Raw genomic sequence first — 25,489 nt, forward strand, 5'->3', positions numbered from 1 at the left:
CTTTCAGGCAGTAATGCGGTAGACGAAGAAGGACATCAGGTAAGGGCGCTAAATGCAACACCAGCTTATATCTGCTTTTCTTTTTGAAGATGTATTCCTTGGAAATTATTAATCCTGAATGCCTTCTCCACCTGTGATGAACAAAAGACAAGAATCCCTTTTCCTTATTTTGTACATCCATAATATTTAGTTTTATTCTTACAATATGAATTGTTTTATGATGTATTGACAAATATTTTCTATACGTTTTTATTAATATAAATATACACTGAGTTTATACTAGCAGCTGTATTAAAAAGATGAATGGAACTCCATGTAGCTACAGCGAGGAGGAACACCTAGCCACGTGCAGATTCTGCTAACGCACATTACACAGACAAAAATGAGTGTGTTCTATGCTGCAGAGCTTACAATGGCACGTGCAATATATGCATACAGGTGAGTAGAGCTCAATGTCTGCCGAGCTTATAGTAAGGGTGTCCAGTTTACATTAAAACACATCATGTAGGTATATCCTGCAACTTACCAGAAGTTCTACGTGAGAGAGGGAGGTCTCAAGGACTCCAAAATATAAACAAGAAAAAAAGCGCTTGCACGGCAGCAGGGGGGAGGGATTCACTCGCCGGAGCGATAATTGCGACCAGATGGGCCACGTGCTCCCGCAAGTGAATCTCCTGACGTGCACGTGTTGCCATTGAAGGCAATGGAACGCGTGCACGTGCTTGGCTGAAAAGCCTTAGTGCTCGGAAAAGGTCTTTATGCTTTGCAACGCATGCGCGTTGCGAAGGCCAGAGACCTAAAAACGAGTGGAAGATTAAATGCCAGCTCTGTGTGGGCGATTCAGAAAAGGGGGTGGTGATGGACAGAGTATCTGAGTCACTGCACCATCCCAGTTCAGAACCTGGCTACAACCGTGAGCTAAAAAACGGTGATGGATCAAGCCCTGATCTTTTGACTGGGTTGGAGTGTTCTGCTTAATTCAGATACTCTGTCCATCACCACCCCCCTTTTTGAATCGTATTAGCCACCACTAGTGTGGAAGGGTATGCTCAGATGTGAGTCCCTTGCTCACTGCACCATCAGGATTAAAGCAAGCCGGGCCGAAGACGGCTGCAATGCTAGAAACCGGTCCCCGGAATCTTGTTTCCTTTCCAGTAAAGAATTGGCTTGGTAGTTTGGTCTGCCCTGTTCCCATGATGCACTGGGCCAGGGCCAGACTAATTTGCATGTAGCCAGGTTCTGAACTGGGATGGTGCAGTGAGCTAAGAAACGGTGATGGTTCAAGCCCTGATCTTTTGACTGGGTAGGAGTGTACTGCTTAATTCAGATACTCTGTCCATCACCACCCACCTTTTTGAATCGTTTTAGCCACCACTAGTGTGGAAGGGTATGCTCAGATGTGAGTCCCTTGCTCACTGCACCATCAGGATTCAAGCAAGCCGGGCTGAAGATGGCTGCAATGCCAGAAACCGGTCCCCAGAAGCTTGTTTCCTTTCCAGTAAAGAATTGGCTTGGTAGTTTTGTCTGCCCTGTTCCCATGATGCACTGGGCCAGGGCCAGACTAATTTGCATGTAGCCAGGTTCTGAACTGGGATGGTTCAGTGAGCTAAAAAACGGTGATGGATCAAGCCCTGATCTTTTGACTGGGTAGGAGTGTTCTGCTTAATTCAGATACTCTGTCCATCACCACCCCCCTTTTTGAATCGTTTTAGCCACCACTAGTGTGGAAGGGTATGCTCAGATGTGAGTCCCTTGCTCACTGCACCATCAGGATTCAAGCAAGCCGGGCCGAAGACGGCTGCAATGCCAGAAACCGGTCCCCGGAAGCTTGTTTCCTTTCCAGTAAAGAATTGGCTTGGTAGTTTGGTCTGCCCTGTTCCCATGATGCACTGGGCTAATTTGCATGTAGCCAGGTTCTGAACTGGGATGGTGCAGTGAGCTAAAAAATGGTGATGGATCAAGCCCTGATCTTTTGACTGGGTAGGAGTGTTCTGCTTAATTCAGATACTCTGTCCATCACCACCCCCCTTTTTGAATCGTTTTAGCCACCACTAGTGTGGAAGGGTATGCTCAGATGTGAGTCCCTTTCTCACTGCACCATCAGGATTCAAGCAAGCCGGGCCGAAGACAGCTGCAATGCCAGAAACCGGTCCCCGGAAGCTTGTTTCCTTTCCAGTAAAGAATTGGCTTGGTAGTTTGGTCTGCCCTGTTCCCATGATGCACTGGGCCAGGGCCAGACTAATTTGCATGTAGCCAGGTTCTGAACTGGGATGGTGCAGTGAGCTAAAAAACGGTAATGGATCAAGCCCTGATCTTTTGACTGGGTAGGAGTGTTCTGCTTAATTCAGATACTCTGTCCATCACCACCCCCCTTTTTGAATCGTTTTAGCTCTGTGTGTGCAGCCAACCGTGAAGGGATAATTCGCGCCAAAGAGAAACTATACTTTAAAAGCAAAGTGTGCAGTCAAGTGTGAAGAAACAATCATCTTACAAGCGTGAAGGCGAAAGAAGCTTTATTTAAAGATAAGCAAAGCCTACGACATGTGTGGCTCAGCATGAATTAATTGTAAATGGAAGCTGAGTAAGTGTTGAATTGAAAATAAACTTTGTCTTCAGTGCGAATTTGGCAGCGCCTGTGTTTCGAATCTGTTAATTGAAAAGTAAACATGCAGCAGAGTCAAGTGAAGGAATCGAATTAGGCAGCTCTTGTATTTCAGCTCGTGCAGTGGAGCCTGAAGGGAAGAGAGCTGTTAAGTGAAAGTAAACACCATGTGTGTCTTAAGTCGTGCAGTGGACCCTGAAGGGAAGAGAGCTGTTAATTGAAAGTAAACACCGTGTGTGTCTTAAATCGTGCAGTGGAGCCTGAAGGGAAGAGAGCTGTTAATTGAAAGTAAACACCGTGCGTGTCTTAACTCGTGCAGCGGAGCCTGAAGGGAAGAGAGCTGTTAAGTGAAAGTAAACACCGTGTGTGTCTTAACTCGTGCAGCGGAGCCTGAAGGGAAGAGAGCTGTTAATTGAAAGTAAACACCGTGTGTGTCTTAACTCATCCAGTGGAGCCTGAAGGGAAGAGAACTATTAATTGAAAGTAAACACCGTGCGTGTCTTAACTCGTCCAGTGGAGCCTGAAGGGAAGAGAGCTGTTAATTGAAAGTAAACACCTTGCGTGTCTTAACTTGTGCAGTGGAGCCTGAAGGGAAGAGAGCTGTTAATTGAAAGTAAACACGGTGTGTGTATTAACTCATCCAGTGGAGCCTGAAGGGAAGAGAGCTATTAATTGAAACTAAACACCGTGCGTGTCTTAACTCGTCCAGTGGAGCCTGAAGGGAAAAGAGCTGTTAATTGAAAGTAAACACCGTGTGCGTCTTAACTCGTGCAGTGGAGCCTGAAGGGAAGAGAGCTGTTAAGTGAAAGTAAACACTGTATGTGTCTTAACTCGTGCAGTGGACCCTGCAGGGAAGAGAGCTGTTAATTGAAAGTAAACACCGTGTGTGTGTTTTAATTCGTCCAGTGGAGCCTGAAAGGAAGAGAACTGTTAATTGAAAGTAAACACCGTGCGTGTCTTAACTCGTGCAGCGGAGCCTGAAGGGAAGAGAGCTGTTAATTGAAAAAGTAAACACCGTGCGTGTCTTAACTTGTGTAGCGGAGCCTGAAGGGAAGAGAGCTGTTAGATGAAAGTAAACACCATGCGTGTCTTAACTCGTGCAGGGGAGCCTGAAGGGAAGAGAGCTGTTAATTGAAAGTAAACACTGTGCGTGTCTTAACTCGTGCAGTGGAGCCTGAAGGGAAGAGAGCTGTTAATTGAAAGTAAACACCGTGCGTGTCTTAACTCGTGCAGTGGAGCCTGAAGGGAAGAGAGCTGTTAATTGAAAGTAAACACCGTGCGTGTCTTAACTCGTGCAGCGGAGCCTGAAGGGAAGAGAGCTGTTAATTGAAAGTAAACACCGTGCGTGTCTTAACTCGTTCAGCGGAGCCTGAAGGGAAGAGAGCTGTTAAGTGAAAGTAAACACCATGTGTGTCTTAACTCGTGCAGCGGAGCCTGAAGGGAAGAGAGCTGTTAATTGAAAGTAAACACCGTGTGTGTCTTAACTCGTGCAGCGGAGCCAGAAGGGAAGAGAGCTGTTAATTGAAAGTAAACACCGTGTGTGTCGTAACTCGTGCAGTGGAGCCTGAAGGGAAGAGAGCTGTTAATTGAATGTAAACACTGTGTGTGTCTTAACTCGTGCAGTGGACCCTGAAGGGAAGAGAGCTGTTAATTGAAAGTAAACACCATGTGTGTCTTAACTCGTGCAGTGGAGCATGAAGGGAAGAGAGCTGTTAATTGAATGTAAACACCGTGTGTGTCTTAACTCGTGCAGTGAAGCCTGAAGGGAAGAGAGCTGTTAATTGAAAGTAAACACCGTGTGTGTCTTAACTTGTCCAGTGGAGCCTGAAGGGAAGAGAGCTGTTAATTGAAAGTTAACACCGTGTGTGTCTTAACTCGTCCAGTGGAGCCTGAAGGGAAGAGAGCTGTTAATTGAAAGTAAACACTGTGTGTGTCTTAACTTAATTTAGTTAATCCCATTTGTACGTGGGAAGGGCCATCTTTCCTTACATTTACAATGTCTAAAACCAATGGAGGGAATATCCGCCCTGTTGTAGCCACTCTTGACAACTATCTTGTCAAAGTGGTAGATAAAATCAACAAGGAACGCCGACAATCTTTAGGACGAGGGAGTTCTTCAGACCCTCTCCCTATTCCAACTCAGGCATCTCTTCCTCTGTCTACCTCCTCTGTGGATGTTAGCTGTGCTATAAGTTCCCCAGACCCTGCTATCATGCCGACATCCTTTGATTTAGAGCCCACACTGGCGGTGAATGAGACTCTTAACGATTCTGTGGTATCTTGTTCACTGACCCCAAAAGTCCAGAGGGTGTTAAGGTCTGGAAGAAATGCAAGTAGGCCTGCTTTGTCCAAACGGGGGGTAATCGTAAAAGTTAAAAAAAACATTGAACCAACTCCTAAAGGGACTATCAATGACTCTGACACTGTTTCGAACAATACCCACCTGAAACTAGAACCTGAGCAGTTAGAGTTGCTGATTGGTATCATAGATGCCAAGTTCGATAAAATTATACAACCCCTACTTGACAAACTTGATATTGTGTCCGGGGAACTGAAACGGCTAGGAGGCCTCGTGCAAACCCATCCTGGCCTTAACCACTGTGTGGTATCTACTAATACGGCTCAGGGCAGCACCAGTGAGCCATTGAAGTCGCTTATTGGGGATCCAAGCACTGATACGGTAGTGGCTACCAACCCTGTGTCCCCAATTATACCCACTACTTTGACTATAGGGAATAACCCGAGAACTAATATCGTGAAGACAAAGCGTTATGGCTATTTACTGCCTGATCTACCACCTGACTGCGCACCATATGTGGCAGTCCGGACTAATGTCCCACCAGTAGGGGAGGAGGGACCTGACGGTATCCATGAAACACAAGAATCGTTAAAGAATAAAACTGTGGCCTGGCTAACAGAGAATGTGGTTTTCCAGTTGCTTTGGCAGACCAGAATTTGGTAACCACCAGAACTAACTGGATAGGAACTTCACATAAGAACATTTTGGGTGATTGTATAATTGTCAATTTTAAAAGTCCCCATCTTGCTACCACCTCTTTGATTAGAGCCACCTCTCGCCCACCGAATGACCAGGGTATCTCACTCCGTCCCCTGGGTTATTTTTATAAACATTACTCTGGCCAGCCTAATAATGATCATGAGTGGGGCAGAGTGAGAGGTCCCAGAATGTTTAGTATGCCGAGTGGGTTCCAGGTGGCTACCTCCAATCGTTTTCAATGTTTAAGTGGGTAAGACTCTAGCGATTGACTGGATTATGGTCTGGCTTCCTCCTTATCCTGTGAGGATTTCGTATTACCAGGAGTAGGACCCGTTGTAACAATTTCAGGGCCTGTAGTTAAAGAAACTCTGACTCATGCAGACTGTACGATAGCCAGTATAGAGGGTGAATTAGGGGGATGTAACGAGGAATTGCCGGAAGATGATAGTCAAAGCATCATTCACCCGTCCATAACCAGTTTACGGGGTAATCATTGTATCAATATGGCAACTGGATTTTCTAGTTGCCATATGCTAGCTGGAATATCCCGGGTTTAACGTCCAAATCTGATTGCCTGGGGTGGTCAGAATTTATGGCCCTTTTTTATATCATCTGTTTCCAGGAAACATGGTGGAAAGATTTTAAAGGTTATAATGGATTTGTCTCATATCAATTACCTGCTACGGTATCTACCTCCGGTAGAGCTAAAGGAGGGCTCTTGGTTTTGATTTCTGTCAAAATCCCCTTAATTGTTAAAAAACATGTACTGGTTGGGGCACATTCCCAGATTTTATGGCTCTCCCAGAAGGAGGGTAGAAACATTCTTTTAATTAATTTCTACAATAATATTTTTGGCAGTACCAGGGTACAGGTGGTTAACGCCTTAGCAAGCGCCCTGAAAGACATAACAATGGGCTTCAATGTTGTTTTTGATTTGCTTTTGGCAGGGGATTTTAATACGTCGGTCTGCCCCCTCTCTAACCTTAATACATGTGGGGTGGTCAATCGCTATGGAGACGGAGATCACCATTTGCAACACAATCAGTATGGGGAGTCTCTGAACAATCTCTTAGCAACATATGACATGGATATTTTGGGCATTGAGAAAAATGATCTAGGTGAGACAATCCCCACTTTTACAGGTCGGGGGGCCAACACTGTGATTGATTTTATTTGTATTTCCTCCATCCTTGTGCCCTGGACTTTGGCCCCTAAAGTCGTTGACATTTTGCTCAGCGACCATAACTGTCTAACTATAGAGGACTTTCTCTGGAAAGAGAATAGGATATCTAGTATGGGGCTTATTGAGAATATTGAACCCTATAGACCTAATGGGACAAGACTAAGATGGAAAGGGGATAAAGCAGAAATGACGTCTGATTTTATTATAAATAGCTGCTTATCTGAAATCACTGAGATTCTTGAAGATATTGACGTCACTACCGAAATAATTCGGCATTTTATTTGAATTAACTTTGTCATTGATTGCAAGCTTACTACTTCAGTTAAGCGCAACTCAGACCTCCTATGGGGGTGGTTTGACCAAGCATGTACTTCTGCGCTCAAAGAACTAAAAAGGGCACTGGCATCCAAACCTAGAGATAAGAACCTGGTTTTTAAACTTAGAGCTAGCTACAGGGTTACCCTAAAAAGAAGGAAATTGTAACTTCAGCAGGAGTCCTGGGATAATTTGGCTCAGGCAGCCGAAACTAATAATTGTACCTTGTTTTGGGCCACAGTGAATTGTCCATTCCTTAAAGATGAGAAGGTTCCAGAATTAACATCCAAGGTTAACAGGGAAACTTGGATCTCTCATTTGTCTAGTATTTGTGATTCAGATAAAGCTATGGGTCATGAAGAGGACAGTTGGCCCATCGTCCCTTTGGATATTACTGTCACTGAAGTTTTAGATAGCATCAGGGCCAGCAAAGGGCCCGGACGGGGTGCCTATCGATATTTATAAATTAGTACCAGAGCTATGGGGCCCTATTTTAGCTAAAAATTTTAATGCAGAAGTTTATAATGGGGTGCCCCCTACTTGGGAAGAATCAATCATAGTTCCTATTTACAAGAAAGGAGACCGGGGGGATGTGAAGATCTCCTTGCTAGATTCTTCAGTAAAAGTTATGAGTAGGGTGCCTCTGGTCAGGCTGGAAGAATGGGTAGAGGCCAATGGCATTCTGGCAGAATGTCAATTTGGGTTCAGAAAGGGGCGGGGGACGATCGAACAGTGTCTAAATCTCGAACTGTTGATCGGAAAGTATACGCAGGCCAAGCCGGGCACTATTTATCTCTGCTTTGCAGAATTGAGTAGTGCTTTCGACTTGGTGGACCACGCAATTCTTTAGGCCAAGCTGATTGAAATGGGGGCACCGGAGGGTATTGTTTATTTTTTAGCACGCCTTTATGCCAAACTACGTACTTGTGTACGATACGGTACCCATGGTGAGTGTTCAACTAAGTTTAGGATTGGGCGGGGTATTAGACAAGGTTGTGTTCTCGCCCCCTTGCTCTTTACCCTTTTTATTAATGAAGTGGATTCCGTCCTAAAAACCATTGCAGCAGATGCCCCTAAAATTAACGATGTCGACGTCCTGGTATTACTTTACGCGGATGACGCCGTTTTATTGTCATGCACCCTGATGGATGGGTTTTCACAGTTTATAAAAGGGAGAAAGCGTGTGATTAACAAATCCAAGACTTATATCATGGAATGTGGACAGAGGCGTAAAAGGAAGTCATCTTCTTATTTTATCGATGGACATAAGGTTCAACAAATTGAAAACTTTTCATATCTGGGTATCACGTTTTCTAACAATTGCAGCTGGACTAGCGAGCATAAAAATGTGAGGGCCAAGATGGCGAAGAGTGCGCATGGAGTGTTTACATTAGCCACGAAACTAGGGGATAGGCGGATTAAAGAAATGCTTAAAATATTCCAGTCTAGATGTCTCTCTACTGCTTTGTATGGTGCCGGGGTTTGGGGCTTTGCCCCGGCCGGGAGCCTACAAGTGGAGGAGAACGTCTTTTTAAAAAGACTAAATCTGCCTCCAATGAACTAGTACATAGAGAACTCGGCATTCAACATCTTACCGATTTGATTCTCCTTAGACCCCTTATGTTATGGCGATCGATCTGGATGAAAGATTAAACATCTCTATGTAGAGCCATCATCAATGACTGCCTCTCTACGGATAACCATTTAAAGATCCCATGGATTAAATACAATCTAGATAGCTTCCAAGTGATCTATGGCCTCGATATCAAATTAGACAATTATGGGGCCTCTGATTTATCCAAATCCGAAATGAAGAAGTCCTTCTTGAATCTTCTTTCTGAGAGGCGGCTTGGTAATAGTGGCAACCTATCCACCTGTGTGTCCTATAATGGCTTAAATGAATTTGTGGGCTATCAACCTTATTTGACCCAAGTGACTAGAGCATCACATCGGTTTGTCCTAACAAGATTAAGGATTGGGATTGCCCACAAATTGGTGGCTTTCCCTTTCCAGAACAAACACCCAGTTGGTCCTTGTCCATGTTATGTTATGTTATGTTAAAGTGCATTTGTATAGCGCACGGCTACTCTAAAAGAGTGTCCCGGCGCTTTCCACAGTCAGCTACAGTGTAAAAACATAACATGAAGAACAGATCCCACAGCAGGAAAGAAAGGAAAATCCACCTAAACAGAAAGATTAAAAAGCCAAGTTTTCAAGTTCCTCCTAAATTGAAGCAGATTGGAAGTGCTACGAAGTGCCAATGGAAGCGAGTTCCACAACTTGGAGGCCTTGAAGCTAAAAGAACGCCCCCCCGTGCGGGCTTTCCTCACACGTGGGACCACCACAGTAAAAAGGGATTCAGAGCGCAGAGAGCGTGCAGGACGATAAAAAGCCAATCTCTTCTGCAAATATCCCGCACCTGAACCAAAGAGAGCTTTGTGTACCAGCGTCAGGGATTTAAACATAATCCGTTTCCGGATTGGCAGCCAATGCAGCGTCTGCAGCAGCCCAGAGGCCCGTGTTCATCTGTGCAGACCAAAGATCGCACGGGCTGCGGAGTTCTGTGCCACCTGCAGGCGCTGAACCAGATAGTCCGGTAGGCCTAAAAAGAGGGCATTGGCATAATCCAGCCTTGATCCGATTAGCGCCTGCACTGTGATCCGTCTATGCTCCGCAGAAAGTAAAGGAAGAAACTTGCGGAGCATTTTCAGAACACCAAAGCAAGTGCCGGACAGGCCGAGGACATGCGCTCTCAAAGAGAGCTCGTTGTCAAGCCTAACACCGAGGTTCTTAGCAACCTGGGAGGACTGCGCCGGAGGGCACATTGCGGCCGGCCACCACTGCCGCCATTCGGGATCGATGTCACAGCCGAAGAATAAAACCTCCGACTTGCTGGAATTGGCCTTCAGGCTATTACGCTGGAACCAACCGAAGACCATATCCAGGCAGTCCCGAATTCTCTCCCCATCAAATGGCTGATCTTTGCCACATGTGAAGAGGAGTTGCGTGTCGTCAGCGTAGGACACGATCTGGGCTCCGTAGGCCTCCACCGCAGCCGCCAGTGGGGACATAAAGATGTTGAACAATGTTGGGCTCAACACAGATCCCTGTGGAACCCCAACTCCCAATGGCGGCATCTCGGCAGAGCTCCGGGAAACCCAGACCGTCTGGCGGCGGTCTTCCAGAAAAGATGTAAACCATCTGAACACCGTCCCTCTTAGGCCGATGTCATAAAGCCTGGCGAGAAGCGCCTCATGGGGGACGGTGTCGAAGGCCGCCGACAGGTCCAACATGACTAGCATGGCCTTGCCACCCACATCCAAGGTCTCCCTGATGATCTCAGAGACCTCCACCAACGCTGTTTCCGTACTGAAATTCGGACGGAAACCGGATTGGGATGGATGGAGCAAATTGTTGGTTTCGAGAAAGCTCGACAAGACACCATGGACATGTTTCTCCGTGATCTTAGCCAAGGCCGGGAGAAGTGAGATTGGCCTATAATTGGCCAATACCTCGGCATCAAGACCAGGCTTTTTCAGGAGGGGGATCACCAACGCCCTTTTCCAGGTGCGAGGAACAATCCCCTCCCGCAAGGAGGCGTTGAGGATCGGGTTGACCAAGGGATCCACCACTGCCGCCATCCCCGCCAAGAATTTGTCGGGGCAGGGGTCCAGTGGTGAGCCAGATTTAAGGCTGGCCAGCAGAGTCCGAGACATGTCACTGGAGACAGGTGGAAAGTCAGCCAGTACTGCCATGGACGCGGGCGAAGTTCCAGGTCCTACCCCAGAGCCGCAACCATCCTCCATCAAGTTCTCCGAGAAGGAGGCCTGAATTGCCTTAATCTTGTTGGTGAAAAAAGTGGCAAGATCACACGCCCACGCCTCAGGTGATACAGGCGGGGGTGAATAAGAGGTCGGGGACGTGAACTCCTTCACTATCGTGAAGATCTCCTTGCAGGAGTTCACCGACGCCTCAATCCTCCTAGCAAGATAGTCCCGCTTGGCACCAAGGATATCCCGGTGGCAGGCCTTCACCACAGACCTGTAGGCAAGTTTTGCCTCCGCGTCGTACTGAAGGCGCCACGCCCGTTCAGCAACCTTACAATGGCTGCGAGTCACACGCAGCGCCTCGGTGAACCATGGCGCAGATTGCCGTATCGCGGTGGACCGGGGGGTTACCTTTGGGGCGAGAGTATCCAACCTCTCCGTCAGCCATCGCTGCAGGGCCTCAGTGTCTCTTTCCGGGTCGCCCGAAAGAGAACACGGATGTTCTATGAGCGCCTGCTCCAACATAGCAGGCGTCACTCTGTGCAAAGCTCTCGAGGCAGCTCTGGGCACCGCAGGGGCACAGATACCAGATCGCCCGATTTCCAACACGGAAAACCCAATCAGCCAGTGATCCGACCAGAGCACCGGGCGTGCAACGATGTCAACAATAGGGACAGAAGAGAACACCTGGTCGAGGGTATGCCCTTTCTCGTGAGTAGGCCCTAGCACAAACGGAGCCAGGCCAAGCGAAGATGTAATGTCTAGGAATTTGATCCCATCCGGATCATCCGCGACATCAAGATGAAAATTAAAATCGCCTGCCAGCAGGCAATGCTGCGCCGACAGTGCCAACTCCGAGATGGCTGTCTGTAGGTCGTCCCAAAAAGAGCCCAGCGGGCCGGGAGGCCTGTAGACCAACAATCCCTTAAGCGCTTGACCAGGAGACAGTCTAAGCATAAAACTCAGGGATTCAGAACCCTCGATGGAATTCACAGGAAGAACTAAGCAGGAAATGTTTTTCCTCACCACCACGGCGACTCCTCCCCCCTACCCTTGGCTCTATCTTGGCGAAAGATGTTATAGGTTGGGGGGATCGCAGTAAAAATATCTGGGTTCGACGCCTCTCCCAACCAGGTTTCGGTCAGGAGCAGGCATAACGGATTCTCCCTGACAAGTAGATCATGAATGTGCTGGGCATGCCTTGCTACCGATCTAGTGTTAAGCAACAAGCAGCGATGTTTCGCATGAGCCTCGGGTGTCCTAGTAGCACTACACTGTGCCCCCGTGGGCGACCAGCCGCAGGCCGGGCAATGACGTTTCCCCCTATGACGCCCCGGGAATACAGAGCGACACCAGCTAGATGAAGTACGCATAGCGTGGAGAGTCGCCGAGGAATAATGAATCATCCTCACCCTCCCCTGACCAGAGTCCTCCACCGCCCTGCCGCCTCCGGGACGCTGACGGGCGCAGACGGGCAGGACTCCGGCACGACTCAGGCACAGGGAAGGCGTCCACCTGCGCGTACCGCTGCGCGTAGGGGAGCGACTTTAAATAGGCTTTCCAATGAGCCCTAGGCGCGCGAGTCCGCTCTGAGATGGCGGCCGCCGCCGAATACCAATCCCCAATCAAAGATGGCGCCCGAAATGGAGACCCAGGACCCGGACCCACAAAGTAGTGGTGATTTGGAGGCACAGAGGTGCCCTTTTTAAATGCAGTAAGGGGAGCGGAATGAATGGAGGATGCCAGAAGTTAAAAACAGGGGTAGATATAAACCCACTACAAACACAAAGGTAATGCAAACAAAAACGAGCAAAAGGTTAAAATTTCCACAGCGCTAGTCCAGCGCGCTTGCAGCAGTGTGGTAGGTGGCAGAGACCCCTACCCCACGAAGGACCGCCTTAAATAGGCTCTCCAATGAGCCCTAGGCGCGCGAGTCCGCTCTAAGATGGCGGCCGCCGCCGAATACCAATCCCCAATCAAAGATGGCGCCTGAAATGGAGACCCAGGACCCGGACCCACAAAGTAGTGGTGATTTGGAGGCACAGAGGTGCCCTTTTTAAATGCAGTAAGGGGAGCGGAATGAATGGAGGATGCCAGAAGTTAAAAACAGGGGTAGATATAAACCCACTACAAACACAAAGGTAATGCAAACAAAAACGAGCAAAAGGTTAAAATTTCCACAGCGCTAGTCCAGCGCGCTTGCAGCAGTGTGGTAGGTGGCAGAGACCCCTACCCCACGAAGGACCGCCTTAAATAGGCTCTCCAATGAGCCCTAGGCGCGCGAGTCCGCTCTAAGATGGCGGCCGCCGCCGAATACCAATCCCCAATCAAAGATGGCGCCCGAAATGGAGACCCAGGGCCCGGACCCACAAAGTAGTGGTGATTTGGAGGCACAGAGGTGCCCTTTTTAAATGCAGTAAGGGGAGCGGAATGAATGGAGGATGCCAAAAGTTAAAAACAGGGGTAGATATAAACCCACTACAAACACAAAGGTAATGCAAACAAAAACGAGCAAAAGGTTAAAATTTCCACAGCGCTAGTCCAGCACGCTTGCAGCAGTGTGGTAGGTGGCAGAGACCCCTACCCCACGAAGGACCGCCTTAAATAGGCTCTCCAATGAGCCCTAGGCGCGCGAGTCCGCTCTAAGATGGCGGCCGCCGCCGAATACCAATCCCCAATCAAAGATGGCGCCCGAAATGGAGACCCAGGACCCGGACCCACAAAGTAGTGGTGATTTGGAGGCACAGAGGTGCCCTTTTTAAATGCAGTAAGGGGAGCGGAATGAATGGAGGATGCCAGAAGTTAAAAACAGGGGTAGATATAAACCCACTACAAACACAAAGGTAATGCAAACAAAAACGAGCAAAAGGTTAAAATTTCCACAGCGCTAGTCCAGCGCGCTTGCAGCAGTGTGGTAGGTGGCAGATACCCCAGTACAAAGCACTATGCACTTTCTTCTGTTGTGTCAAATGTATAGGTATTTACGAATTGTTTATTTAAAACCTATTTTTGTGAAGTTTGGAGTCAGGACTGTAAACGACTCCATGAAATTGCTCTTTAATTTGCATCATCCCGATGTTTGTTTTTTCACGGCTACCTTCCTTCTTAAAGCAATCAATGCAAGGAAAAGTATGAGTTTTTAAATTATTTATTCAACCACTTGCCTGTATATCTTGTTTTTAACATTGGAAATTGTCTAAAATGTTTTTCTTTTTAATGTGCTTTTATGGACTTTGCTCTTTGTTCCAAATAAAGCCTTATGAAATGAAACGGATGTTACTCTGTAATTTACCCTCACTAGGGTAGATATTCAGATCAAGAAATACAAGGTTCTCCTTAGAAGTTGTATGTGTAAATTTTAAGAACCTGTCTTGTTGGTTCAACTAGGCCATGAAATGGGTAACTGAGTCTTGGTCCCCCCTCCAGATGACCAGCACATCGTCGATGTACCGTTTCCATGTCACCACGTGGTCCCGGTAGGGGTTTTGTACGCTGAGGATTTTTGTTGGCTCTAAGTGGTGCACGTACAGGCCTGCCAAACTAGGGGCGCAGGTGCTCCCCATGCTCGTGCCGTGTTTTTGTAGATAGTACGTGTCTTCGTACATAAAGAAATTCTTTTTTAAAGCCAAAGAGATACATTCAAGGACCACATGCCTTGATAGATTTATCTCACACCATTGTACATACACTATCTTGTGGTAAAACATTAGTGAGTGACAGGGAGATCTGACCCCGGTCCTGACGAAGGGGGATAGCGCCCCAAAACATGTTGACCCGCACAGGAGAGTAAGCCCAGTAACTAGCTTTATCTCTCCGATCCACTCTTTTTAACTATACCAGCCTGTGACTATTAAAAAAAAAATTCTACCACAAGGCCAGGTATTATTTTAACATCACTCTTTATATCACCCCTGACCCTACTGACACTCACTCCAATACACTCACATAGCACCCACAAAAGTAAGGTGCTCCAGCATAGTCGCTTGTCGTAGCACGCCCCGTCCCGCAGCGAGGCGGGAAGACCCCGATGATGAAGCATGACACCAAGGGCCCTTTTGTGTGTGAGGGGTATTTTAACACATACTGTGTATTCCAAGAACATCTGGACACACAGTAACTCAGTCTGAGGTGGACCTTTTTGATAACCCGTACTTACAGGAGAGGAGGATGCGCCCACCTAGGTGCCGTTGAGCCCCACCTCTTCACTCCCCCTTTTTGATACTATTTACGGCGTACTGTACATGCCATACAAGAGGACAGTGAAGAGGAGTTTTCTGATGAAAGAGAAATGGTAGATGTGTGTGTGATCTCTGATGATGAAATGAATTAAATTCATGAAGGATACAACCCTCCTAAGTGTATGCTGGGCATCAATGGTACTAAAATCCTAGTGTGGGCGGATTCGTGCTCGCCATACACGGTCATAGACAAGGATGCATGGATAAAAATTGGTAAATGCAAGCTGAATTCCCCAGACATTGAACCTGTGGGTTGTTGTGGGGTCAAGTTACCCTTGATAGTTTTTTTTTTTATTGCAAACTATCTCACAAGAATATGGAAGCAACTAGCAAAGTCTATGTAGTAGAAAATGGAAGAACCTTGCTTGGGTGGCACGAACAAAAAATGTTAGGGATGAAATTGGATCCGAATCATCCTGATCAAGTGCTAGTAACAGAGAATTCATAGAAAGACAAGTGAAGTTTAAAATATCCTAGGTTATTTAGAAGTGAAATAGGGTGCTTAACCAAATTTGAGCATCGCATTGCCCTTAAACCAAATTACATTCCATGTGTGCACAAGGCAAGGAATGTCCTGTTTGCACTGAGAGAAAAATCGAAGGAACTGCAGAGGTTGTGCGAGGCACAATTGATTGAACCAATCGAATCATCAGAGTGGCTTAGTCCCATAGGTTTAGCATGCAAATCGGATGGAAATTTGCGCATGTGCATCGACTTAAGAGACCTCAATCGTAACATCTTAGTCGATCGCTATCCTCTGCCACATATTAATGAGATGGTGTCCTCAGTTACCAATGCAGCGTATTTTTCTTTAATAGGCCTCTCGTGTGCATATCACCAAGTGCGTCTACACCCTGCATCGAAGCACCTCACATCGTTCATAACACCAGAGGGGGTGTTTAGATTTGTGCGGATGTCATTTGGACTGGCGTCTGCCTCTGCTGTATTCCAGAGAGTAATGTGCTAAATATTGGAGAAATCACACAAAGTCCTAGTATTTCAAGATGATGTGTTGGTGTGGGGTGAGAACAAGGAGGAACATGACATGATTTTAGATCAAACGCTTAACAAATTGCAGAATGCAGGATTAACAGTGTTAATGGACAAGTGCAAGTTTGGAGTCGAAGAAATTGAATATTTAGGGCACACGTTATCAAAAACGAGAGTTCAAACAAAGAAAAAATTATTGAATGCCATCGCTAATGCACCGTCTCCCCAAGACAAGGAACAAATACGCTCGTTTCTTGTGTTGGCGGAATTTTATTCGAAATTTTTTCAGCATTTTGCTGATAAAGTATATGTCCTAAGAGTGTAAATGAAAAAAGGGAATACATTTGCATGGACGGACGAGTGTCAGAAAGCATTCGAAACGATAAAGGAACAGATTTTGAAGGCTGTGGCTTTAAGACCCTTTAATCCATTAGATGTAAATGTACATGGATTTGTATAGCGCAAATCACCACTGGTTTCTAAGCGCTTGCTTAGGGAACCCGTCCTGGTATTTCCCTGTGAGATAACCCCGGCAGGGTATCCGCAAGGTGAAAGCCAGGCATCCCGCCGCGAGGGCCGTTGTGGAGATTAAGCAATCTATTGCCCAGAGTTGCAGAGTGTGAACCCATGAATCGATTAGGCACCGGAGCGAGAATTGTCGAGTCCATGGACATTTTAGGACTCAAGACCCCGCCGAGCCAGGAATTGAACACTGGTCCTTGGCTGACCTCTGCTTCCAGGTCTGCCTCCTCTAACCAGTGAGCCACACTTCTCCAGCAGATCCTAGCATTGTAGTAGTGGATGCAAGCGCGTATGGTTTGGGGGCAGTACTCCCCACCGAGACCAGGAAGACTGTCACCCAGGCCCTCGTCACTAGCGACTGGACTACGGCAACGCCCTCTACGCCGGAACAACCGCCAAGCTCCAGAAGAGACTCCAGCGGATCCAGAACGCCTCAGCCAGACTCATCCTCGACATCCCACGAAACAGCCACATCTCCGGACATCTGAGAGACCTGCACTGGCTCCCCGTCAACAAAAGAATCACCTTCCGTCTCCTCACCCACGCGCACAAAGCCCTACACGACCAAGGCCCGAGCTACCTCAACAACCGAATCAACTCCTACACTCCCAAGCGCCACCTCAGATCAACCAGCCACGCCCTCGCCGCCGTCCCCCGCATCCGAAGAGCGACAACAGGAGGAAGGTCCTTCTCCTACCTGGCCGCCAAGACCTGGAACTCACTCCCGACCGACCTGCGCCTGACCCAAGACCACCTCTCCTTCAGGAAGAAGCTCAAGACCTGGCTGTTCGAGCAGTAACGGCACCCCCCCCCCCACCTAGCGCCTTGAGACCCTACGGGTGAGTAGTGCGCTCTATAAATGACCTGATTGATTGATTGATTGAGTACTTATGCAGAAACACCTGGGTCAAGAGCGGGTAGTGGCATTTGCATCATGTATTGCCTATAAAGCATTTGCATCATGCATTGCCTATAAAGCAGTACACGGCGTCGGACCCAAGTTTTTGACCGAGGCCTTTCAGTTGTACATCCCCATAAGGTCACTAAGGTCTGCTAACACCTGCCTTTTACCAGTACCACGCACAAGAACGGTAACCTGGGGAGACAGACGTTTCCTGGTTGCCACACCAAAACTCTGGAACCTACTGCCATTAAATATCAAACATGCCCCCAACCTGATGAGTTTTCGGAGGCTCCTAAAGACATGGTTGTTTAACCAGTGAATTTTGTTGCTGCGGTCCTGCTAGCCCACACCTGCGCCGAGACACCTCCGGGTATTTGTTTGCGCATTAAAAATTTCATAAATAAATAAATGTACATTGAAGGGTGCAAAGTCAACATATTCAGTCATCGAAAAGGAAGCCCTTGCGTCTTGGTGGGGCGTTGATCACTTTAAGAATTACGTTTGGAGAACGCATTTCAAGGTCAGATCGGACCACAGACCGTTCATTGATATTTTTACAACTAAGGGCGCAGGGAAGGCCACACCCAGGATAGCCAAGTGGTTGTTTAGTCTAAAAAGGATATGATTTTACTTTGAATTATGTGTCAGGTATACGCAACATTAATGCTGATTGTCTGTCAAGGCTACCGTTACAGTGTGTAGGTGATGATGATGATCCTGGTGACGAGTATGTGGTGGCCAGTGTCTCTGAGTCATGCAATGGAGTCATCACGAAAGTAAGTGGAAGGCTGCAGTGGAGGAGGATGCCATTCTAGTGGAACTCATGCAACATCTTAGTGTGCCTACTAATTCCAGTGTGGATTTGAGAAACAAAATTGGCGAATATTGGACGGTTTGGTCAGAGTTATCTGTTGAAGACAAAATTATCCACAGAGATGGTAGATTGGTAGTACAAAGCGGTTTACGTGCCAGATTACTTGAGTTGTTGCATGAAGGGCATAATGGAATGTCGTGGAAGAAGAGAAGAGCAAGGATGACATTTTGGTGGCCGGGTTTGGACAAAGATGTAGAGGGATGCGTACTGGATTGCCTGGAGTGCTTGTGTAGCGACAAGTCCCATCGGGTTGAGGAGTCTCCTATTGTTCCTACCAAATTTCCTGATAAACCATGGGAAAGAGTAGCGATGGATATTTGTGGGCCATTTAGTTAAAAAGGTATAATGAATAAGTTTGCACTTGTGATGATAGATAATCACTCTAAATGGCCTGAGGTGGCTTTTTCTGAGGAGATTAAGGCGTCTAATGTCATTGAATTTTGCGATCAAATTTTCCGCTGAGAAGGGTGTCCAAACACACTTGTCACTGATAATGGACCACAATTCACGGCGGAAGTGTTTGAAAGGTATTTATCCAAGATGGGTATCGTACACCACACCATAGCAGTCTAGAATCCTAGGGAGAATGGTTTAGTCGAGAGGTTTAACCGAGTGTTGAAGGATTGTGTTCAGTTGTGTGTGAGCAGTGGGGGTGATTGCAGGGAAGCCGTGAAGGAGATGTTAGGGAGCTATAGGTCTACACCCCATTCGGTCACCAAGGAATCTCCTTTCATGCTTTTAAAGGGAAGGCAGGCAGGTACCAGAGTGTCTCCAGTGTGGAAGCTTAAAGGAAGTACATATTGCCTAGACAAGAAGGGTTTGATGGACAGGGTTCGTGAACATCAAGATAAATACACTAAGAGACATAATGACAAATTAAAAAGGGAAAGAAGAGAGTTCGCTGTTGGTGATTGGATAAGAACTAAGGTATTCACCACCCATGGGTCTCTAATGTCAAAGTGGTCAAAACCTAAAAGCATTGTCAGGATGAAGGGAAGTAATGTATGGTTTTCGGATGGAAAGAATTGGAATGTTCGTAGTGTCACATTGTGCAATTCTGTGGTGAGACCTATTTTGAAAGGAAAACCAGAAGGCAGAACATCAAGTGGGAAAAATGAAAAAGTGCCTGCAATAAACAGAGTACCACGCATTAAGAAATGTCCAAAGTGGCAAGATGATTACGAATGTTAGTAGCTTATTCAGTGCACATTTATTCATAGATAGGTGTACAATATGTTACATTGTTTACTATCCATTTTTCATGTATTCATTAGTTAAATGTTATATTTGAAAAACAAGTGTAATTTTCTGTATAAATTGTTTATTAAATTTAAGAAGGGGAGATGTGTTGTATCCCAGCATCCTTATTGTGGATGTTACCTAGTGATGGTTACCATGTTATCTAAGAATGTTCTGAGGAGCTGCTCAGAGGATGAAGGCAGTTGATGCAGATGCAGACATGCCTAGGGACTGCTCTATGTAACTTAAATAAATACTTATTCATCCAAATCTACAAGTCTACTTTGTAATACCCCTTACGCACAACAGCAAGCTAACGCAAGAGATCAAGAAACGCAATGAATGGATCACTACGTGCACCGACACATTGGACCCCCTCAAGCATAGCATCAACCTAACAGAAGACATCAGGAACTGCAATGCATGGATCACCACCTGCACCAACACCCTGGACCCTCCAAGCACAGCAGCAACCTAACGTAAGACATCAAGAACTGCAATGAATGGAGCACCACATGCAACAACACCCTGGACCCCCTCATGCGCAGCAGCAACCTAACGGAAGACATCAAGAACTTCAATGAATGGATCACCACCTGCACCAACAACCTGGACCCCTTGTAGCAGAGATTCTGCTCCTACACAGAACTGTGCAAAAGAGGCGTAGAACCTTAGTGAATTAGGGTGTGCCAAAACTCACCTTAGGGCCCAACATCCCCTTAGCAAACTAGCATCAGTGTCTCATTGGCTCTTCTCCTATAGCAAAAATACCAATGATTAGACCACCCCGAACAGGCGACTTAGGGTACCTTAGGAGTTGTGGAAAACAAGAACACTCTTTTGTCACACTCTCATACCAGTCCAAAACATGGAGTAAAGGAGACACATGCAAGTTTGAAATATTTATTTCTAACGCTGTGATCTCAGGTGCAGCATCTTAGCAAGTACAAATAAACATACTATTAGCAACAAGGTTGTCAGCATAGTTATTACTCCATAAAATACAAAGGGAGAAAGCGTATTATAATGCAATGTGGAAACAGGTCTGAAATATACCTATATTTCGCCCTCCCTTGCAAGTAGATTATTTTATATCTATAAAAGGTCTCATAGGCTTACATGGACGGCCCCATACCTCAGGTATCAGCAGAAGTGGATCACATTGAGTTCTGCACAAGCTCCCAGCTTGCGAATGTTCTCCAAGTGTGTGTGATCATGCCTGCACAGTGCATTATTAAACGCTCCAGTATCGCAGATGGCCGCAGCTGCATGTGTGTTATGTCTAGAACGTGTGCTGATCGTTCTGAACAACAGACATGGTGTTCAAGACGACCTTGACTGTTGCGGCACTAACTGTATAGACTAAACTCATGAGACTGTGTGGATGTGCATAAAACCAAGTTATTCTTGTGTGTAGTGAAAATACTCATACTTCTCTAAACAATAGCGCCATTGCGTGCCATGTGCAAAGCAGAGGCGGAAAAGGAAAAATGGCATTTAAACTTCTAATAAGCCATGCTAACTTAACATCGTGTATAATGCAAAGCTCACCCCCACGACACCAACAACCTAACGGAAGACTTCAAGAACTGCAATGAATGGACCACCACCTGCACCGAAACCCTGGACCCCCTCAAGCACAGCAGCAACCTAATGGAAGACATCAAGAACTGCAATGAATGGATCACCACCTGCACCTGCACCGACACCCTGGACCCTCCAAGCATATCAGCAGCAACCTAACGGAAGACATCAAGAACTACAATGAATGGATCACCACCAGCACCAACACCCTGGGCCCCCTCAAGGATACCAACAACCTAACAGAAGACATCAAGAACTGCAATGATGGATCAGCCCCTGCACCGACATCCTGGACCCCCTCACGCGCATCAGCAACCTAAAGGAAGACATCAAGTATTGCAATGAATGGATCACCACCTGCACCAACCCCCTGGACCCCCTCACGCACAGCAGCAACCTAACGGAAGACATAAAGAACTGCAATGAATGGATCACCACCTGCATCGACACCCTGGACACCCTTAAGCACAGCAGCAACCTAACGGAAGACATCAAGAACTTCAATGAATGGATCTCCACCTGCACCGACACCCTGGACCCGCTCACGCTAACAGCAACCTAACGGAAGACATCAAGACTGCAATGAATGGATCCCCGCCAGCACCGACACCCTGGAACCTCTCAAGCACAGCAACAACGTAGCGGAAGACATCAAGAATTTAAATGAATAGATCACCACCTGCACTGACACCATGGACCCCCTCGAGCACAGCAGCAACCTAACAGAAGACATCAAGAAATGCAATGAGTGGATCACGACCTGCACCAACACACTGGCGCCCCTCAAGCATACCAGCAGCAACCTAACGGAAGACATCAAGATCTACAATGAATGGATCACCACCTGCACCAGCACCCTGGACCCCCTCACGCAGAGTAGCAACCTAACGCAAGACATCAAGAACTGCTATGAGTGGATCACCACCCACAGCAACACCCTTGCCCCCTCAAGCATACCAGGAACAACGTAACGGAAGACACCAAGAACTGCAATGAATGGATCACCACCTGCACCAACACCCTGGATCCCCTCAAGCACAGCAGCAACCTACAGGAAGACATCAAGAAATTCTATGAATGGATCACCACCTGCACCGACACCCTGCACCCCCTCAAGCACAGCAACAACCTAACGGAAGACATCAAGATCTACAATGAATGAATCACCACCTCCACCAACCCCCTGGACCCCCTCACGCAGAGCAGCAACCTAATAGAAGACATCAAATAATACATTGAACGGAGCACCACCTGCACCGACACCCTGGACCCCCTCACGTACAGCAGCAACCTAACGGAAGACATCAAGAACTGCTATGAATGGATCACCATCCGCAGCAACACCCTGGCCCCCTCAAGCATACCAGCAGCAACCTAATAAAAAACATCAAGAACTGCAATGAATGGATCACCACCTGCACCGACACCCTGGACCCCCTCAAGCACAGCAGCAACCTAACGCAAGACTTCAAGAACTTCAATGAATGGATCACCAGCTGCACTGACATCCTGGACCCCCTCTTGCACAGCAGCAACTTAACGGAAGACATCAAGAACTGCAATGAATAGATCACCACCTGTACCTACTCCCTGGACCCTCAAACACAGAGGCAACCTAACAGAAGACATCAAGAACTTCAATGAATGGATCACCACCTGCACCGACACCCTGGACCCCCTCACACACATCAGTAACCTAACCGAAGACATCAAGAACTGCAATGAATGGATCACCACCTGCACCGACAACCTGGACCCCCTCAAGCACGTCAGCAACCTAATGGAAGACATCAAGAACGTCAATGAATGTATCACCACCTGCACCGACACCCTGGACCCCCTCAAGCACAGCAGCAACCTAACGGAAGACATCAAGAACTTCAATGAATGGATCACCACCTGCACCAACGCCCTGGACCCCTCAAGCACAGCAGCAACCTAACGGAAGACATCAAGAACTTCAATGAATGGATCACCACCTGTACCTACTCCCTGGACCCCTTAAGCACAGCAGCAACCTAACAGAAGACATCAAGAACTTCAATGAATGGATCACCACCTGCACCGACCCCCTCACGCACATCAGTAACCTAATGGAAGACATCAAGAACTACAATGAATGGATCACCACCTGCACCGACATCCTGGACCCCCTCAAGCACAGCAAAACTATTCAATATCACGAATACAAGTCAATTGGCACACAGAGGCAGCTGCCAGACGGCAGTACAGGCCAGTGCAGCACTGCTTACCTGCCTCTTCTGCCATACATTGACCTGTCAGGTCAGTGCAGCCCTGCTTACCTGCCTCTTCTGCCATACATTGACCTGTCAGGCCAGTGCAGCTCTGCTTACCTGCCTCTTCTGCCATACATTGACCTGTCAGGTCAGTGCAGCCCTGCTTACCTGCCTCTTCTGCCATACATTGACCTGTCAGGTCAGTGCAGCCCTGCTTACCTGCCTCTTCTGCCATACATTGAGCTGTCAGGCCAGTGCAGCTCTGCTTACCTGCCTCTTCTGCCATACATTGACCTATCAGGTCAGCTCTACAGGCACTGCCAGACGGCAGTACAGGCCAGTGCAGCACTGCTAACCTACCTCTTCTGCCATACATTGACTTGTCAGGTCAGTGCAGCCCTGCTTACCTGCCTCTTCTGCCATACATTTTTACGTATCAGGTCAGCTCTACAGGCACTGCCAGACGGCAGTACAGGCCAGTGCAGCACTGCTAACCTACCTCTTCTGCCATACATTGACTTGTCAGGTCAGTGCAGCCCTGCTTACCTGCCTCTTCTGCCATACATTGACCTGTCAGGTCAGCTCAGCTCTACAGGCACTGCCAGACGGCAGTACAGGCCAGTGCAGCCCTGCTTACCTGCCTATTGTGCCATACATTGAGCTGTCAGGTCAGCCCTGATTACATGCCTCTTCTGCCATACATTGACCTGTCAGCCCAGGTCAGCCCTGCTTACCTGCCTCTTCTGCCATACATACATTGACCTGTCAGGTCAGTGCAGCCCTGCTTACCTGCCTCTTCTGCCATACATTGATCTGTCAGGCCAGTGCAGTCCTGCTTACCTGCCTCTTCTGCCATACATTGACCTGTCAGGCCAGTGCAGCTCTGCTTACCTGCCTCTTCTGCCATACATTGACCTGTCAGGTCAGTGCAGCCCTGCTTACCTGCCTCTTCTGCCATACATTGACCTGTCAGGTCAGGTCAGCCCTGCTTACCTGCCTCTTCTGCCATACATTGACCTGTCAGGCCAGTGCAGCCCTGCTTACCTGCCTCTTCTGCCATACATTGACCTGTCAGGTCAGTGCAGCCCTGCTTACCGGCCTCTTCTGCCATACATTGACCTGTCAGGTCAGGTCAGCCCTGCTTACCTGCCTCTTCTGCCATACATTGAGCTGTCAGGCCAGTGCAGCCCTGCTTACCTGCCTCTTCTGCCATACATTGAGCTGTCAGGAGTGCCCTGCTTACCTGCCACTTCTGCCATACATTGACCTGTCAGGCCAGTGCAGCCCTGCTTACCTGCCTCTTCTGCCATACATTGACCTGTCAGGTCAGGTCAGCCCTGCTTACCTGCCTCTTCTGCCATACATTGAGCTGTCAGGCCAGTGCAGCCCTGCTTACCTGCCTCTTCTGCCATACATTGACCTGTCAGGTCAGGTCAGCCCTGCTTACCTGTCTCTTCTGCCATACATTGAGCTGTCAGGCCAGTGCAGCCCTGCTTACCTGCCTCTTCTGCCATACATTGACCTGTCAGGTCGGTGCAGCCCTGCTTACCTACCTCTTCTGTCATACATTGACCTGTCAGGTCAGCCCTGCTTACCTGCCTCTTCTGCCATGCATTGACCTGTCAGGTCAGCCCTGCTTACCTGCCTCTTCTGCCATGCATTGACCTGTCAGGTCAGCCCTGCTTCCCTGCCTCTTCTGCCATACATTGAGCTGTCAAGTCAGCCCTGCTTACCTGCCTCTCCTGCCATACATTGAGCTGTCAGGTCAGCCCTGCTTACCTGCCTCTTCTGCCATACATTGACCTGTCAGGTCAGCCCTGCTTACCTGCCTCTTCTGCCATGCATTGACCTGTCAGGTCAGCCCTGCTTACCTGCCTCTTCTGCCATACATTTACCTGTCAGGTCAGCCCTGCTCACTGCCTCTTCTGCCATACATTGACCTGTCATGTCAGCCCTGCTTACCTGCCTCTTCTGCCAGTCGTCAAAGGTGGCTTCAGGCGTGGTACAAAGCTCTCTCGACATTCAAGTGTTCCTTG

General features: G+C 47.7%; 1 long non-coding RNA gene across 1 annotated transcript; it reads right to left on the reverse strand.

Annotated features, from left to right (window-relative positions):
• Nucleotides 1–25,489, reverse strand: LOC144805823 (uncharacterized). Its single transcript, XR_013605607.1, has 2 exons — nucleotides 25,416–25,489; nucleotides 1–131 (listed from the first exon to the last, which is right to left on the reverse strand). It is a non-coding gene; the product is annotated as an uncharacterized LOC144805823 (long non-coding RNA).

The sequence above is a fragment of the Lissotriton helveticus genome (assembly GCF_964261635.1).
Source record: "Lissotriton helveticus chromosome 1_1 unlocalized genomic scaffold, aLisHel1.1 SUPER_1_unloc_28, whole genome shotgun sequence".
In the NCBI taxonomy this organism is placed as follows: Eukaryota; Metazoa; Chordata; class Amphibia; order Caudata; family Salamandridae; genus Lissotriton; species Lissotriton helveticus.